The sequence below is a fragment of the Taudactylus pleione genome, unplaced genomic scaffold (assembly GCF_031769625.1).
Source record: "Taudactylus pleione unplaced genomic scaffold, aTauple2 ptg000618l, whole genome shotgun sequence".
NCBI lineage: Eukaryota > Metazoa > Chordata > Amphibia > Anura > Myobatrachidae > Taudactylus > Taudactylus pleione.
In genome coordinates, this window is record NW_028285020.1 from 1,586,163 (window position 1) to 1,604,344 (window position 18,182).

An 18,182-nucleotide genomic window follows, 5' to 3' on the forward strand; every position below is an offset into this window, starting at 1 on the left:
AGGAGACCACTAACCTGAACTGGCTTTATACTGTAAGTGATGGCAAGGAGACTACTAACCTGAACTGGCTTTATACTGTAATGACAAGGAGACTACTTACCTGAACTGGCTTTATACTGTAATGGCAAGGAGACTACTAACCTGAACTGGCTTTATACAGTAAGTGATGGCAAGGAGGCTACTAACCTGAACTAGCTTTATAATGTATGTGATGGCAAGGAGACTACTAACCTGAACTGGCTTTATACTGTAAGTGATGGCAAGGAGACTACTAACCTGAACTGGCTTTATACTGTAAGAGATGGCAAGGAGACTAGTAACCTGAACTGGCTTTATACTGTGATGGCAAGGAGACTACTAACCTGAACTGGCTTTTGTACTGTACGTGGTGGCAAGGAGACTACTAACCTGAACTGGCATTATACTGTGAAGGCAAGGAGACTACTAACCTGATCTGGCTTTATACTGTGATGGCAAGGAGACTACTAACCTGAACTGGCTTTATACTGTAAGTGATGGCAATGAGACTACTAACCTGAACTGGCTTTATACTGTGATGGCAAGGAGACTACTAACCTGCACTGGCTTTATACTGTAAGTGATGGCAAGGAGACTACTAACCTGAACTGGCTTTATACTGTGATGGCAAGGAGACTACTAACCTGCACTGGCTTGTACTGTGATGGCAACGAGACTACTAACCTGAACTGGCTTTATACTGTGATGTCAAGGAGACTACTAACCTGAACTGGCTTTTTACTGTAAGTGATGGCAAGGAGACTACTAACCTGAACTGGCTTTATACTGTGATGGCAAGGAGACGACTAACCTGAACTGGCTTTATACTGTGATGGCAAGGAGACTACTAACCTGAACTGGCTTTATACTGTAAGTGATGGCAAGTAGACTACTAACCTGAACTGGCTTTATTCTGTGATGGCAAGGAGACTACTAACCTGCACTGGCTTTATACTGTAAGTGATGGCAAGGAGACTACTAACCTGAACTGGCTTTATACTGTGATGGCAAGGAGACTACTAACCTGAACTGGCTTTATACTGTGATGGCAAGGAGACTACTAACCTGAACTGGCTTTATACTGTAAGTGATGCCAAGTAGACTACTAACCTGAACTGGCTTTATACTGTAATGACAAGGAGACTACTAACCTGAACTGGCTTTATACTGTAATGGCAAGGAGACTACTAATCTGAACTGGCTTTATACAGTAAGTGATGGCAAGGAGACTACTAACCTGAACTAGCTTTATACTGTATCTGATGGCAAGGAGACAACTAACCTGAACTGGCTTTATACTGTGATGGCAAGGAGACTACTAACCTGAACTGGCTTCATACTGTAAGTGATGACAAGGAGACTACTAACCTGAACTGGCTTTATACTGTAAGTGATGGCAAGGAGACTACTAACCTGAACTGGCTTTATACTGTAAGTGATGGCAAGGAGACTACTAACCAGAACTGCCTTTATACTGTAAGTGATAGCAAGGAGACTACTAACCTGAACTAGCTTTATACTGTAAGTGATGGCAAGGAGACTACTAACCTGAACTGGCTTTATACTGTAAGTGATAGCAAGGAGACTACTAACCTGAACTGGCTTTATACTGTAAGTGATGGCAAGGAGACTACTAACCAGAACTGCCTTTATACTGTAAGTGATAGCAAGGAGACTACTAACCTGAACTAGCTTTATACTGTAAGTGATGGCAAGGAGACTACTAACCTGAACTGGCTTTATACTGTAAGTGATAGCAAGGAGACTACTAACCTGAACTGGCTTTATACTGTAAGTGATGGCAAGGAGACTACTAACCAGAACTGCCTTTATACTGTAAGTGATAGCAAGGAGACTACTAACCTGCACTGGCTTTATACTGTAAGTGATGGCAAGGAGACTACTAACCTGAACTGGCTTCATACTGTAAGTGATGACAAGGAGACTACTAACCTGAACTGGCTTTATACTGTAAGTGATGACAAGGAGACTACTAACCTGAACTGGCTTTATACTGTAAGTGATGACATGGAGACTACTAACCTGAACTGGCTTCATAATATAAGTGATGACAAGGAGACTACTAACCTGAACTGGCTTCATACTGTAAGTGATGTCAAGGAGACTACTAACCTGAACTGGCTTTATACTGTAAGTGATGGCAAGGAGACTACTAACCAGAACTGCCTTTATACTGTAAGTGATAGCAAGGAGACTACTAACCTGAACTGGCTTTATACTGTAAGTGATGGCAAGGAGACTACTAACCTGAACTGGCTTTATACTGTGATGGCAAGGAGACTACTAACCTGAACTAGCTTTATACTGTGATGGCAAGGAGACTACTAACCTGAACTGGCTTTATACTGTGATGGCAAGGAGACTACTAACCTGAACTATCTTTATACTGTGATGGCAAGGAGACTACTAACCTGAACTGGCTTTATACTGTAAGTGATGGCAAGGAGACTACTAACCTGAACTAGCTGTATACTGTGATGGCAAGGACACTACTAACCTGAACTGCCTTTATACTTTAAGTGATGGCAAGGAGACTACTAACCTGAACTAGCTTTATACTGTGATGGCAAGGACACTACTAACCTGAACCGGCTTTATACTGTGATGGCAAGGATACCACTAACCTGAACTGGCTTTATACTGTAAGTGATGGCAAGGAGACTACTAACCTGAACTGGCTTTATACTGTGATGGCAAGGAGACTACTAACCTGAACTGGATTTATACTGTAAGTGATGGCAAGGAGACTACTAACCTGAACTGGCTTTATACTGTGATGGCAAGGAGACTACTAACCTGAACTGGCTTTATACTGTGATGGCAAGGAGACTACTAACATGAACTGGCTTTATACTGTGATGGCAAGGAGACTACTAACCTGAACTGGCTTTATACTGTAAGTGATGCCAAGTAGACTACTAACCTGAACTGGCTTTATACTGTAATGACAAGGAGACTACTAACCTGAACTGGCTTTATACTGTAATGGCAAGGAGACTACTAATCTGAACTGGCTTTATACAGTAAGTGATGGCAAGGAGACTACTAACCTGAACTAGCTTTATACTGTATCTGATGGCAAGGAGACAACTAACCTGAACTGGCTTTATACTGTGATGGCAAGGAGACTACTAACCTGAACTGGCTTCATACTGTAAGTGATGACAAGGAGACTACTAACCTGAACTGGCTTTATACTGTAAGTGATGGCAAGGAGACTACTAACCTGAACTGGCTTTATACTGTAAGTGATGGCAAGGAGACTACTAACCAGAACTGCCTTTATACTGTAAGTGATAGCAAGGAGACTACTAACCTGAACTAGCTTTATACTGTAAGTGATGGCAAGGAGACTACTAACCTGAACTGGCTTTATACTGTAAGTGATAGCAAGGAGACTACTAACCTGAACTGGCTTTATACTGTAAGTGATGGCAAGGAGACTACTAACCAGAACTGCCTTTATACTGTAAGTGATAGCAAGGAGACTACTAACCTGAACTAGCTTTATACTGTAAGTGATGGCAAGGAGACTACTAACCTGAACTGGCTTTATACTGTAAGTGATAGCAAGGAGACTACTAACCTGAACTGGCTTTATACTGTAAGTGATGGCAAGGAGACTACTAACCAGAACTGCCTTTATACTGTAAGTGATAGCAAGGAGACTACTAACCTGCACTGGCTTTATACTGTAAGTGATGGCAAGGAGACTACTAACCTGAACTGGCTTCATACTGTAAGTGATGACAAGGAGACTACTAACCTGAACTGGCTTTATACTGTAAGTGATGACAAGGAGACTACTAACCTGAACTGGCTTTATACTGTAAGTGATGACATGGAGACTACTAACCTGAACTGGCTTCATACTGTAAGTGATGACAAGGAGACTACTAACCTGAACTGGCTTCATACTGTAAGTGATGTCAAGGAGACTACTAACCTGAACTGGCTTTATACTGTAAGTGATGGCAAGGAGACTACTAACCAGAACTGCCTTTATACTGTAAGTGATAGCAAGGAGACTACTAACCTGAACTGGCTTTATACTGTAAGTGATGGCAAGGAGACTACTAACCTGAACTGGCTTTATACTGTGATGGCAAGGAGACTACTAACCTGAACTAGCTTTATACTGTGATGGCAAGGAGACTACTAACCTGAACTGGCTTTATACTGTGATGGCAAGGAGACTACTAACCTGAACTATCTTTATACTGTGATGGCAAGGAGACTACTAACCTGAACTGGCTTTATACTGTAAGTGATGGCAAGGAGACTACTAACCTGAACTAGCTGTATACTGTGATGGCAAGGACACTACTAACCTGAACTGCCTTTATACTTTAAGTGATGGCAAGGAGACTACTAACCTGAACTAGCTTTATACTGTGATGGCAAGGACACTACTAACCTGAACCGGCTTTATACTGTGATGGCAAGGATACCACTAACCTGAACTGGCTTTATACTGTAAGTGATGGCAAGGAGACTACTAACCTGAACTGGCTTTATACTGTGATGGCAAGGAGACTACTAACCTGAACTGGATTTATACTGTAAGTGATGGCAAGGAGACTACTAACCTGAACTGGCTTTATACTGTGATGGCAAGGAGACTACTAACCTGAACTGGCTTTATACTGTGATGGCAAGGAGACTACTAACATGAACTGGCTTTATACTGTGATGGCAAGGAGACTACTAACCTGAACTGGCTTTATACTGTAATGGCAAGGAGACTACTAACCTGAACTGGCTTTATACAGTAAGTGATGGCAAGGAGGCTACTAACCTGAACTAGCTTTATACTGTATGTGATGGCAAGGAGACTACTAACCTGAACTGGCTTTATACTGTGATGGCAAGGAGACTACTAACCTGAACTGGCTTTATACAGTAAGTGATGGCAAGGAGGCTACTAACCTGAACTGGCTTTATACTGTATGTGATGGAAAAGAGACTACTAACCTGAGCTGGCTTTATACTGTATGTGATGGCAAGGAGACTACTAACCTGAACTGGCTTTATACTGTGATGGCAAGGAGACTACTAATCTGAACTGACTTTAAACAGAAAGTGATGGCAAGGAGGCTACTAACCTGTACTAGCTTTATACTGTATGTGATGGAAAAGAGACTACTAACCTGAACTGGCTTTATACAGTAAGTGATGGCAAGGAGGCTACTAACCGGAACTAGCTTTATAGTGTATGTGATGGAAAAGAGACTACTAACCTGAACTGGCTTTATATTGTAAGTGATGGCAAGGAGACTACTAACCTGAACTGGCTTTATACTGTAAGTGATGGCATGGAGACTACTAACCTGAACTAGCTTTATACTGTGATGGCATTGAGACTAGTAACCTGAACTGGCTTTATACTGTGATGGCTAGGAGACTACTAACCTGAACTGGCTTTATACTGTAAGTGGTGGCAAGGAGACTACTAACCTGAACTGGCTTTATACTGTGAAGGCAAGGAGACTACTAACCTGAACAGGCTTTATACTGTGATGGCAAGGAGACTACTAACCTGAACTGGCTTTATACTGTAAGTGATGGCAAGGAGACTACTAACCTGAACTGGCTTTATACTGTGATGACAAGGAGACTACTAACCTGCACTGGCTTTATACTGTGATGGCAAGGAGACTACTAACCTGAACTGGCTTTATACTGTAAGTGATGGCAAGGAGACTACTAACCTGAACTGGCTTTATACTGTAATGACAAGGAGACTACTAACCTGAACTGGCTTTATACTGTAATGGCAAGGAGACTACTAACCTGAACTGGCTTTATGCAGTAAGTGATGGCAAGGAGGCTACTAACCTGAACTAGCTTTATACTGTATGTGATGGCAATGAGATTACTAACCTGAACTGGCTTTATACTGTGATGGCAAGGAGACTACTAACCTGAACTGGCTTTATATAGTAAGTGATGGCAAGGAGGCTACTAACCAGAACTAGCTTTATACTGTATGTGATGGAAAGGAGACTACTAACCTGAACTGGATTTATACTGTAAGTGATGGCAAGGAGACTACTAACCTGAACTGGCTTTATACTGTAAGTGATGGCAAGGAGACTAATAACCTGAACTGGCTTTATACTGTGATAGCAAGGAGACTACTAACCTGAACTGGCTTTATACTGTAAGTGGTGGCAAGGAGACTACTAACCTGAACTGGCTTTATACTGTGAAGGCAAGGAGACTACTAACCTGAACTGGCTTTATACTGTGATGGCAAGGAGACTACCAACTTGAACTGGCTTTATACTGTAAGTGATGGCAAGGAGACTACTAACCTGAACTGGCTTTATACTGTGATGGCAAGGAGACTACTAACCTGCACTGGCTTTATACTGTAAGTGATGGCAAGGAGACTACTAACCTGCACTGGCTTTATACTGTGATGGCAAGGAGACTACTAACCTGAACTGGCTTTATACTGTGATGGCAAGGAGACTACTAACCTGCACTGGCTTTATACTGTAAGTGATGGCAAGGAGACTACTAACCTGAACTAGCTTTATACTGTATGTGATGGCAAGGAGACTACTAACCTGAACTGGCTTTATACAGTAAGTGATGGCAAGGAGGCTACTAACCTGAACTAGCTTTATACTGTATGTGATGGCAAGGAGACTACTAACCTGAACTGGCTTTATACTGTGATGGCAAGGAGACTACTAACCTGAACTGGCTTTATACAGTAAGTGATGGCAAGGAGGCTACTAACCTGAACTGGCTTTATACTGTATGTGATGGAAAAGAGACTACTAACCTGAACTGGCTTTATACTGTATGTGATGGCAAGGAGACTACTAACCTGAACTGGCTTTATACTGTGATGGCAAGGAGACTACTAATCTGAACTGGCTTTATACAGTAAGTGATGGCAAGGAGGCTACTAACCTGTACTAGCTTTATACTGTATGTGATGGAAAAGAGACTACTAACCTGAACTGGCTTTATACAGTAAGTGATGGCAAGGAGGCTACTAACCTGAACTAGCTTTATACTGTATGTGATGGAAAAGAGACTACTAACCTGAACTGGCTTTATATTGTAAGTGATGGCAAGGAGACTACTAACCTGAACTGGCTTTATACTGTAAGTGATGGCATGGAGACTACTAACCTGAACTAGCTTTATACTGTGATGGCATTGAGACTAGTAACCTGAACTGGCTTTATACTGTGATGGCTAGGAGACTACTAACCTGAACTGGCTTTATACTGTAAGTGGTGGCAAGGAGACTACTAACCTGAACTGGCTTTATACTGTGAAGGCAAGGAGACTACTAACCTGAACAGGCTTTATACTGTGATGGCAAGGAGACTACTAACCTGAACTGGCTTTATACTGTAAGTGATGGCAAGGAGACTACTAACCTGAACTGGCTTTATACTGTGATGACAAGGAGACTACTAACCTGCACTGGCTTTATACTGTGATGGCAAGGAGACTACTAACCTGAACTGGCTTTATACTGTAAGTGATGGCAAGGAGACTACTAACCTGAACTGGCTTTATACTGTAATGACAAGGAGACTACTAACCTGAACTGGCTTTATACTGTAATGGCAAGGAGACTACTAACCTGAACTGGCTTTATGCAGTAAGTGATGGCAAGGAGGCTACTAACCTGAACTAGCTTTATACTGTATGTGATGGCAATGAGATTACTAACCTGAACTGGCTTTATACTGTGATGGCAAGGAGACTACTAACCTGAACTGGCTTTATATAGTAAGTGATGGCAAGGAGGCTACTAACCAGAACTAGCTTTATACTGTATGTGATGGAAAGGAGACTACTAACCTGAACTGGATTTATACTGTAAGTGATGGCAAGGAGACTACTAACCTGAACTGGCTTTATACTGTAAGTGATGGCAAGGAGACTAATAACCTGAACTGGCTTTATACTGTGATAGCAAGGAGACTACTAACCTGAACTGGCTTTATACTGTAAGTGGTGGCAAGGAGACTACTAACCTGAACTGGCTTTATACTGTGAAGGCAAGGAGACTACTAACCTGAACTGGCTTTATACTGTGATGGCAAGGAGACTACCAACTTGAACTGGCTTTATACTGTAAGTGATGGCAAGGAGACTACTAACCTGAACTGGCTTTATACTGTGATGGCAAGGAGACTACTAACCTGCACTGGCTTTATACTGTAAGTGATGGCAAGGAGACTACTAACCTGCACTGGCTTTATACTGTGATGGCAAGGAGACTACTAACCTGAACTGGCTTTATACTGTGATGGCAAGGAGACTACTAACCTGCACTGGCTTTATACTGTAAGTGATGGCAAGGAGACTACTAACCTGAACTAGCTTTATACTGTATGTGATGGCAAGGAGACTACTAACCTGAACTGGCTTTATACAGTAAGTGATGGCAAGGAGGCTACTAACCTGAACTAGCTTTATACTGTATGTGATGGCAAGGAGACTACTAACCTGAACTGGCTTTATACTGTGATGGCAAGGAGACTACTAACCTGAACTGGCTTTATACAGTAAGTGATGGCAAGGAGGCTACTAACCTGAACTGGCTTTATACTGTATGTGATGGAAAAGAGACTACTAACCTGAACTGGCTTTATACTGTATGTGATGGCAAGGAGACTACTAACCTGAACTGGCTTTATACTGTGATGGCAAGGAGACTACTAATCTGAACTGGCTTTATACAGTAAGTGATGGCAAGGAGGCTACTAACCTGAACTGGCTTTATACTGTATGTGATGGAAAAGAGACTACTAACCTGAACTGGCTTTATACTGTATGTGATGGCAAGGAGACTACTAACCTGAACTGGCTTTATACTGTGATGGCAAGGAGACTACTAATCTGAACTGGCTTTATACAGTAAGTGATGGCAAGGAGGCTACTAACCTGTACTAGCTTTATACTGTATGTGATGGAAAAGAGACTACTAACCTGAACTGGCTTTATACAGTAAGTGATGGCAAGGAGGCTACTAACCTGAACTAGCTTTATACTGTATGTGATGGAAAAGAGACTACTAACCTGAACTGGCTTTATATTGTAAGTGATGGCAAGGAGACTACTAACCTGAACTGGCTTTATACTGTAAGTGATGGCATGGAGACTACTAACCTGAACTAGCTTTATACTGTGATGGCATTGAGACTAGTAACCTGAACTGGCTTTATACTGTGATGGCTAGGAGACTACTAACCTGAACTGGCTTTATACTGTAAGTGGTGGCAAGGAGACTACTAACCTGAACTGGCTTTATACTGTGAAGGCAAGGAGACTACTAACCTGAACAGGCTTTATACTGTGATGGCAAGGAGACTACTAACCTGAACTGGCTTTATACTGTAAGTGATGGCAAGGAGACTACTAACCTGAACTGGCTTTATACTGTGATGACAAGGAGACTACTAACCTGCACTGGCTTTATACTGTGATGGCAAGGAGACTACTAACCTGAACTGGCTTTATACTGTAAGTGATGGCAAGGAGACTACTAACCTGAACTGGCTTTATACTGTAATGACAAGGAGACTACTAACCTGAACTGGCTTTATACTGTAATGGCAAGGAGACTACTAACCTGAACTGGCTTTATGCAGTAAGTGATGGCAAGGAGGCTACTAACCTGAACTAGCTTTATACTGTATGTGATGGCAATGAGATTACTAACCTGAACTGGCTTTATACTGTGATGGCAAGGAGACTACTAACCTGAACTGGCTTTATATAGTAAGTGATGGCAAGGAGGCTACTAACCAGAACTAGCTTTATACTGTATGTGATGGAAAGGAGACTACTAACCTGAACTGGATTTATACTGTAAGTGATGGCAAGGAGACTACTAACCTGAACTGGCTTTATACTGTAAGTGATGGCAAGGAGACTAATAACCTGAACTGGCTTTATACTGTGATAGCAAGGAGACTACTAACCTGAACTGGCTTTATACTGTAAGTGGTGGCAAGGAGACTACTAACCTGAACTGGCTTTATACTGTGAAGGCAAGGAGACTACTAACCTGAACTGGCTTTATACTGTGATGGCAAGGAGACTACCAACTTGAACTGGCTTTATACTGTAAGTGATGGCAAGGAGACTACTAACCTGAACTGGCTTTATACTGTGATGGCAAGGAGACTACTAACCTGCACTGGCTTTATACTGTAAGTGATGGCAAGGAGACTACTAACCTGCACTGGCTTTATACTGTGATGGCAAGGAGACTACTAACCTGAACTGGCTTTATACTGTGATGGCAAGGAGACTACTAACCTGCACTGGCTTTATACTGTAAGTGATGGCAAGGAGACTACTAACCTGAACTAGCTTTATACTGTATGTGATGGCAAGGAGACTACTAACCTGAACTGGCTTTATACAGTAAGTGATGGCAAGGAGGCTACTAACCTGAACTAGCTTTATACTGTATGTGATGGCAAGGAGACTACTAACCTGAACTGGCTTTATACTGTGATGGCAAGGAGACTACTAACCTGAACTGGCTTTATACAGTAAGTGATGGCAAGGAGGCTACTAACCTGAACTGGCTTTATACTGTATGTGATGGAAAAGAGACTACTAACCTGAACTGGCTTTATACTGTATGTGATGGCAAGGAGACTACTAACCTGAACTGGCTTTATACTGTGATGGCAAGGAGACTACTAATCTGAACTGGCTTTATACAGTAAGTGATGGCAAGGAGGCTACTAACCTGTACTAGCTTTATACTGTATGTGATGGAAAAGAGACTACTAACCTGAACTGGCTTTATACAGTAAGTGATGGCAAGGAGGCTACTAACCTGAACTAGCTTTATACTGTATGTGATGGAAAAGAGACTACTAACCTGAACTGGCTTTATATTGTAAGTGATGGCAAGGAGACTACTAACCTGAACTGGCTTTATACTGTAAGTGATGGCATGGAGACTACTAACCTGAACTAGCTTTATACTGTGATGGCATTGAGACTAGTAACCTGAACTGGCTTTATACTGTGATGGCTAGGAGACTACTAACCTGAACTGGCTTTATACTGTAAGTGGTGGCAAGGAGACTACTAACCTGAACTGGCTTTATACTGTGAAGGCAAGGAGACTACTAACCTGAACTGGCTTTATACTGTATGTGATGGCAAGGAGACTACTAGCCTGAACTGGCTTTATACTGTAATGACAAGGAGACTACTAACCTGCACTGGCTTTATACTGTGATGGCAAGGAGACTACTAACCTGAACTGGCTTTATACTGTAAGTGATGGCAAGGAGACTACTAACCTGAACTGGCTTTATACTGTAATGACAAGGAGACTACTAACCTGAACTGGCTTTATACTGTATGTGATGGCAAGGAGACTACTAGCCTGAACTGGCTTTATACTGTAATGACAAGGAGACTACTAACCTGCACTGGCTTTATACTGTGATGGCAAGGAGACTACTAACCTGAACTGGCTTTATACTGTAAGTGATGGCAAGGAGACTACTAACCTGAACTGGCTTTATACTGTAATGACAAGGAGACTACTAACCTGAACTGGCTTTATACTGTAATGGCAAGGAGACTACTAACCTTAACTGGCTTTATGCAGTAAGTGATGGCAAGGAGACTACTAACCTGAACTGGCTTTATACTGTAATGGCAAGGAGACTACTAACCTTAACTGGCTTTATGCAGTAAGTGATGGCAAGGAGACTACTAACCTGAACTGGCTTTATACTGTAAGTGATGGCAAGGAGACTAATAACCTGAACTGGCTTTATACTGTGATAGCAAGGAGACTACTAACCTGAACTGGCTTTATACTGTAAGTGGTGGCAAGGAGACTACTAACCTGAACTGGCTTTATACTGTAATGACAAGGAGACTACTAACCTGAACTGGCTTTATATAGTAAGTGATGGCAAGGAGGCTACTAACCTGAACTAGCTTTATACTGTATGTGATGGAAAGGAGACTACTAACCTGAACTGGCTTTATACTGTAAGTGATGGCAAGGAGACTAATAACCTGAACTGGCTTTATACTGTGATAGCAAGGAGACTACTAACCTGAACTGGCTTTATACTGTAAGTGGTGGCAAGGAGACTACTAACCTGAACTGGCTTTATACTGTGATGGGAAGGAGACTACTAACCTGAACTGGCTTTATACAGTAAGTGATGGCAAGGAGGCTACTAACCTGAACTAGCTTTATACTGTATGTGATGGCAAGGAGACTACTAACCTGAACTGGCTTTATACTGTGATGGCAAGGAGACTACTAACCTGAACTGGCTTTATACAGTAAGTGATGGCAAGGAGGCTACTAACCTTAACTGGCTTTATACTGTATGTGATGGAAAAGAGACTACTAACCTGAACTGGCTTTATACAGTAAGTGATGGCAAGGAGGCTACTAACCTGTACTAGCTTTATACTGTATGTGATGGAAAAGAGACTACTAACCTGAACTGGCTTTATACAGTAAGTGATGGCAAGGAGGCTACTAACCTGAACTAGCTTTATACTGTATGTGATGGAAAAGAGACTACTAACCTGAACTGGCTTTATATTGTAAGTGATGGCAAGGAGAATACTAACCTGAACTGGCTTTATACTGTAAGTGATGGCATGGAGACTACTAACCTGAACTAGCTTTATACTGTGATGGCATTGAGACTAGTAACCTTAACTGGCTTTATACTGTGATGGCTAGGAGACTACTAACCTGAACTGGCTTTATACTGTAAGTGGTGGCAAGGAGACTACTAACCTGAACTGGCTTTATACTGTGAAGGCAAGGAGACTACTAACCTGAACTGGCTTTATACTGTGATGGCAAGGAGACTACTAACCTGAGCTGGCTTTATACTGTAAGTGATGGCAAGGAGACTACTAACCTGAACTGGCTTTATACTGTAATGACAAGGAGACTACTAACCTGCACTGGCTTTATACTGTGATGGCATGGAGACTACTAACCTGAACTGGCTTTATACTGTAAGTGATGGCAAGGAGACTACTAACCTGAACTGGCTTTATACTGTAATGACAAGGAGACTACTAACCTGAACTGGCTTTATACTGTAATGGCAAGGAGACTACTAACCTGAACTGGCTTTATGCAGTAAGTGATGGCAAGGAGGCTACTAACCTGAACTAGCTTTATACTGTATGTGATGTCAAGGAGACTACTAACCTGAACTGGCTTTATACTGTGATGGCAAGGAGACTACTAACCTGAACTGGCTTTATATAGTAAGTGATGGCAAGGAGGCTACTAACCTGAACTAGCTTTATACTGTATGTGATGGAAAGGAGACTACTAACCTGATTTGGCTTTATACTGTAAGTGATGGCAAGGAGACTACTAACCTGAACTGGCTTTATACTGTAAGTGATGGCAAGGAGACTAATAACCTGAACTGGCTTTATACTGTGATAGCAAGGAGACTACTAACCTGAACTGGCTTTATACTGTAAGTGGTGGCAAGGAGACTACTAACCTGAACTGGCTTTATACTGTGAAGGCAAGGAGACTACTAACCTGAACTGGCTTTATACTGTGATGGCAAGGAGACTACCAACTTGAACTGGCTTTATACTGTAAGTGATGGCAAGGAGACTACTAACCTGAACTGGCTTTATACTGTGATGGCAAGGAGACTACTAACCTGCACTGGCTTTATACTGTAAGTGATGGCAAGGAGACTACTAACCTGCACTGGCTTTATACTGTGATGGCAAGGAGACTACTAACCTGAACTGGCTTTATACTGTGATGGCAAGGAGACTACTAACCTGCACTGGCTTTATACTGTAAGTGATGGCAAGGAGACTACTAATCTGAACAGGCTTTATACTGTGATGGCAAGGAGACTACTAACCTGAACTGGCTTTATACTGTAAGTGATGCCAAGTAGACTACTAACCTGAACTGGCTTTATACTGCAATGACAAGGAGACTACTAACCTTAACTGGCTTTATACTGTAATGGCAAGGAGACTACTAAACTGAACTGGCTTTATACAGTAAGTGATGGCAAGGAGGCTACTAACCTGAACTAGCTTTATACTGTATGTGATGGCAAGGAGACTACTAACCTGAACTGGCTTTATACTGTGATGGCAAGGAGACTACTAACCAGAACTGGCTTTATACAGTAAGTGATGGCATGGAGGCTACTAACCTGAACTAGCTTTATACTGTATGTGATGGAATGGAGACAACTAACCTGAACTGGCTTCATACTGTAAGTGATGGCAAGGAGACTACTAACCTGAACTGGCTTGATACTGTAAGTGATGGCAAGGAGACTACTAACCTGAACTGGATTTATACTGTAAGTGATGGCAAGGAGACTACTAACCTGAACTGGCTTTATACTGTAAGTGATGGCAAGGAGACTAATAACCTGAACTGGCTTTATACTGTGATGGCAAGGAGACTACTAACCTGAACTGGCTTTATACTGTGATGGCAAGGAGACTACTAACCTGAACTGGCATTATACTGTGATAGCAAGGAGACTACTAACCTGAATTGGCTTTATACTGTGATGGCAAGGAGACTACTAACCTGAACTGGCTTTATACTGTGATGGCAAGGAGACTACTAACCTGAACTGCCTTTATACTGTGATGGCAAGGAGACTACTAACCTGAACTGGCTTTATACTGTAAGTGATGGCAAGGAGACTACTAACCTGAACTGGCTTTATACTGTAAGTGATGGCAAGGAGACTACTAACCTGAACTGGCTTTACACTGTGATGGCAAGGAGACTACTAACCTGAACTGGCTTTATACTGTGATGGCAAGCAGACTACTAACCTGAACTGGCTTTATACTGTAAGTGATGGCAAGGAGACTACTAACCTGAACTGGCTTTATACTGTGATGACAAGGAGACTACTAACCTGCACTGGCTTTATACTGTGATGGCAAGGAGACTACTAACCTGAACTGGCTTTATACTGTAAGTGATGGCAAGGAGACTACTAACCTGAACTGGCTTTATACTGTAATGACAAGGAGACTACTAACCTGAACTGGCTTTATACTGTAATGGCAAGGAGACTACTAACCTGAACTGGCTTTATGCAGTAAGTGATGGCAAGGAGATTACTAACCTGAACTGGCTTTATACTGTGATGGCAAGGAGACTACTAACCTGAACTGGCTTTATATAGTAAGTGATGACAAGGAGGCTACTAACCAGAACTAGCTTTATACTGTATGTGATGGAAAGGAGACTACTAACCTGAACTGGATTTATACTGTAAGTGATGGCAAGGAGACTACTAAACTGAACTGGCTTTATACTGTAAGTGATGGCAAGGAGACTAATAACCTGATCTGGCTTTATACTGTGATAGCAAGGAGACTACTAACCTGAACTGGCTTTACTGTGAAGGCAAGGAGACTACTAACCTGAACTGGCTTTATACTGTGATGGCAAGGAGACTACCAACTTGAACTGGCTTTATACTGTAAGTGATGGCAAGGAGACTACTAACCTGAACTGGCTTTATACTGTGATGGCAAGGAGACTACTAACCTGCACTGGCTTTATACTGTAAGTGATGGCAAGGAGACTACTAACCTGCACTGGCTTTATACTGTGATGGCAAGGAGACTACTAACCTGAACTGGCTTTATACTGTGATGGCAAGGAGACTACTAACCTGCACTGGCTTTATACTGTAAGTGATGGCAAGGAGACTACTAACCTGAACTTGCTTTATACTGTGATGGGAAGGAGACTACTAACCTGAACTGGCTTTATACTGTGATGGCAAGGAGACTACTAACCTGAACTGGCTTTATACTGTATGTGATGGCAAGGAGACTACTAACCTAAACTGGCTTTATACTGTGATGGCAAGGAGACTACTAACCTGAACTGGCTTTATACAGTAAGTGATGGCAAGGAGGCTACTAACCTGAACTGGCTTTATACTGTATGTGATGGCAAGGAGGCTACTAACCTGAACTGGCTTTATACTGTATGTGATGGAAAAGAGACTACTAACCTGAACTGGCTTTATACTGTATGTGATGGCAAGGAGACTACTAATCTGAACTGGCTTTATACAGTAAGTGATGGCAAGGAGGCTACTAACCTGTACTAGCTTTATACTGTATGTGATGGAAAAGAGACTACTAACCTGAACTGGCTTTATACAGTAAGTGATGGCAAGGAGGCTACTAACCTGAACTAGCTTTATACTGTAAGTGATGGCAAGGAGACTACTAACCTGAACTGGCTTTATACTGTAAGTGATGGCAAGGAGGCTACTAACCTGTACTAGCTTTATACTGTATGTGATGGAAAAGAGACTACTAACCTGAACTAGCTTTATATTGTAAGTGATGGCAAGGAGACTACTAACCTGAACTGGCTTTATACTGTAAGTGATGGCAAGGAGACTACTAACCTGCACTGGCTTTATACTGTGATGGGAAGGAGACTACTAACCTGACCTAGCTTTATACTGTGATGGCATTGAGACTAGTAACCTGAACTGGCTTTATACTGTGATGGCTAGGAGACTACTAACCTGAACTGGCTTTATACTGTAAGTTTTGGCAAGGAGACTACTAACCTGAACTGGCTTTATACTGTGATGGCTAGGAGACTACTAACCTGAACTGGCTTTATACTGTAAGTGGTGGCAAGGAGACTACTAACCTGAACTGGCTTTATACTGTGATGGCTAGGAGACTACTAACCTGAACTGGCTTTATACTGTAAGTGGTGGCAAGGAGACTACTAACCTGAGCTGGCTTTATACTGTAAGTGATGGCAAGTAGACTACTAACCTGAACTGGCTTTATACTGTAATGACAAGGAGACTACTAACCTGCACTGTCTTTATACTGTGATGGCAAGGAGACTACTAACCTGAACTGGCTTTATACTGTAATGACATTGAGGCTACTAACCTGAACTGGCTTTATACTGTATGTGATGGAAAGGAGACTACTAACCTGAACTGGCTTTATACTGTAAGTGATGGCAAGGAGACTACTAACCTGAACTGGCTTTACACTGTGATGGCAAGGAGACTACTAACCTGAACTGGCTTTATACTGTGATGGCAAGCAGACTACTAACCTGAACTGGCTTTATACTGTAAGTGATGGCAAGGAGACTACTAACCTGAACTGGCTTTATACTGTGATGACAAGGAGACTACTAACCTGCACTGGCTTTATACTGTGATGGCAAGGAGACTACTAACCTGAACTGGCTTTATACTGTAAGTGATGGCAAGGAGACTACTAACCTGAACTGGCTTTATACTGTAATGACAAGGAGACTACTAACCTGAACTGGCTTTATACTGTAATGGCAAGGAGACTACTAACCTGAACTGGCTTTATGCAGTAAGTGATGGCAAGGAGATTACTAACCTGAACTGGCTTTATACTGTGATGGCAAGGAGACTACTAACCTGAACTGGCTTTATATAGTAAGTGATGACAAGGAGGCTACTAACCAGAACTAGCTTTATACTGTATGTGATGGAAAGGAGACTACTAACCTGAACTGGATTTATACTGTAAGTGATGGCAAGGAGACTACTAAACTGAACTGGCTTTATACTGTAAGTGATGGCAAGGAGACTAATAACCTGATCTGGCTTTATACTGTGATAGCAAGGAGACTACTAACCTGAACTGGCTTTACTGTGAAGGCAAGGAGACTACTAACCTGAACTGGCTTTATACTGTGATGGCAAGGAGACTACCAACTTGAACTGGCTTTATACTGTAAGTGATGGCAAGGAGACTACTAACCTGAACTGGCTTTATACTGTGATGGCAAGGAGACTACTAACCTGCACTGGCTTTATACTGTAAGTGATGGCAAGGAGACTACTAACCTGCACTGGCTTTATACTGTGATGGCAAGGAGACTACTAACCTGAACTGGCTTTATACTGTGATGGCAAGGAGACTACTAACCTGCACTGGCTTTATACTGTAAGTGATGGCAAGGAGACTACTAACCTGAACTTGCTTTATACTGTGATGGGAAGGAGACTACTAACCTGAACTGGCTTTATACTGTGATGGCAAGGAGACTACTAACCTGAACTGGCTTTATACTGTATGTG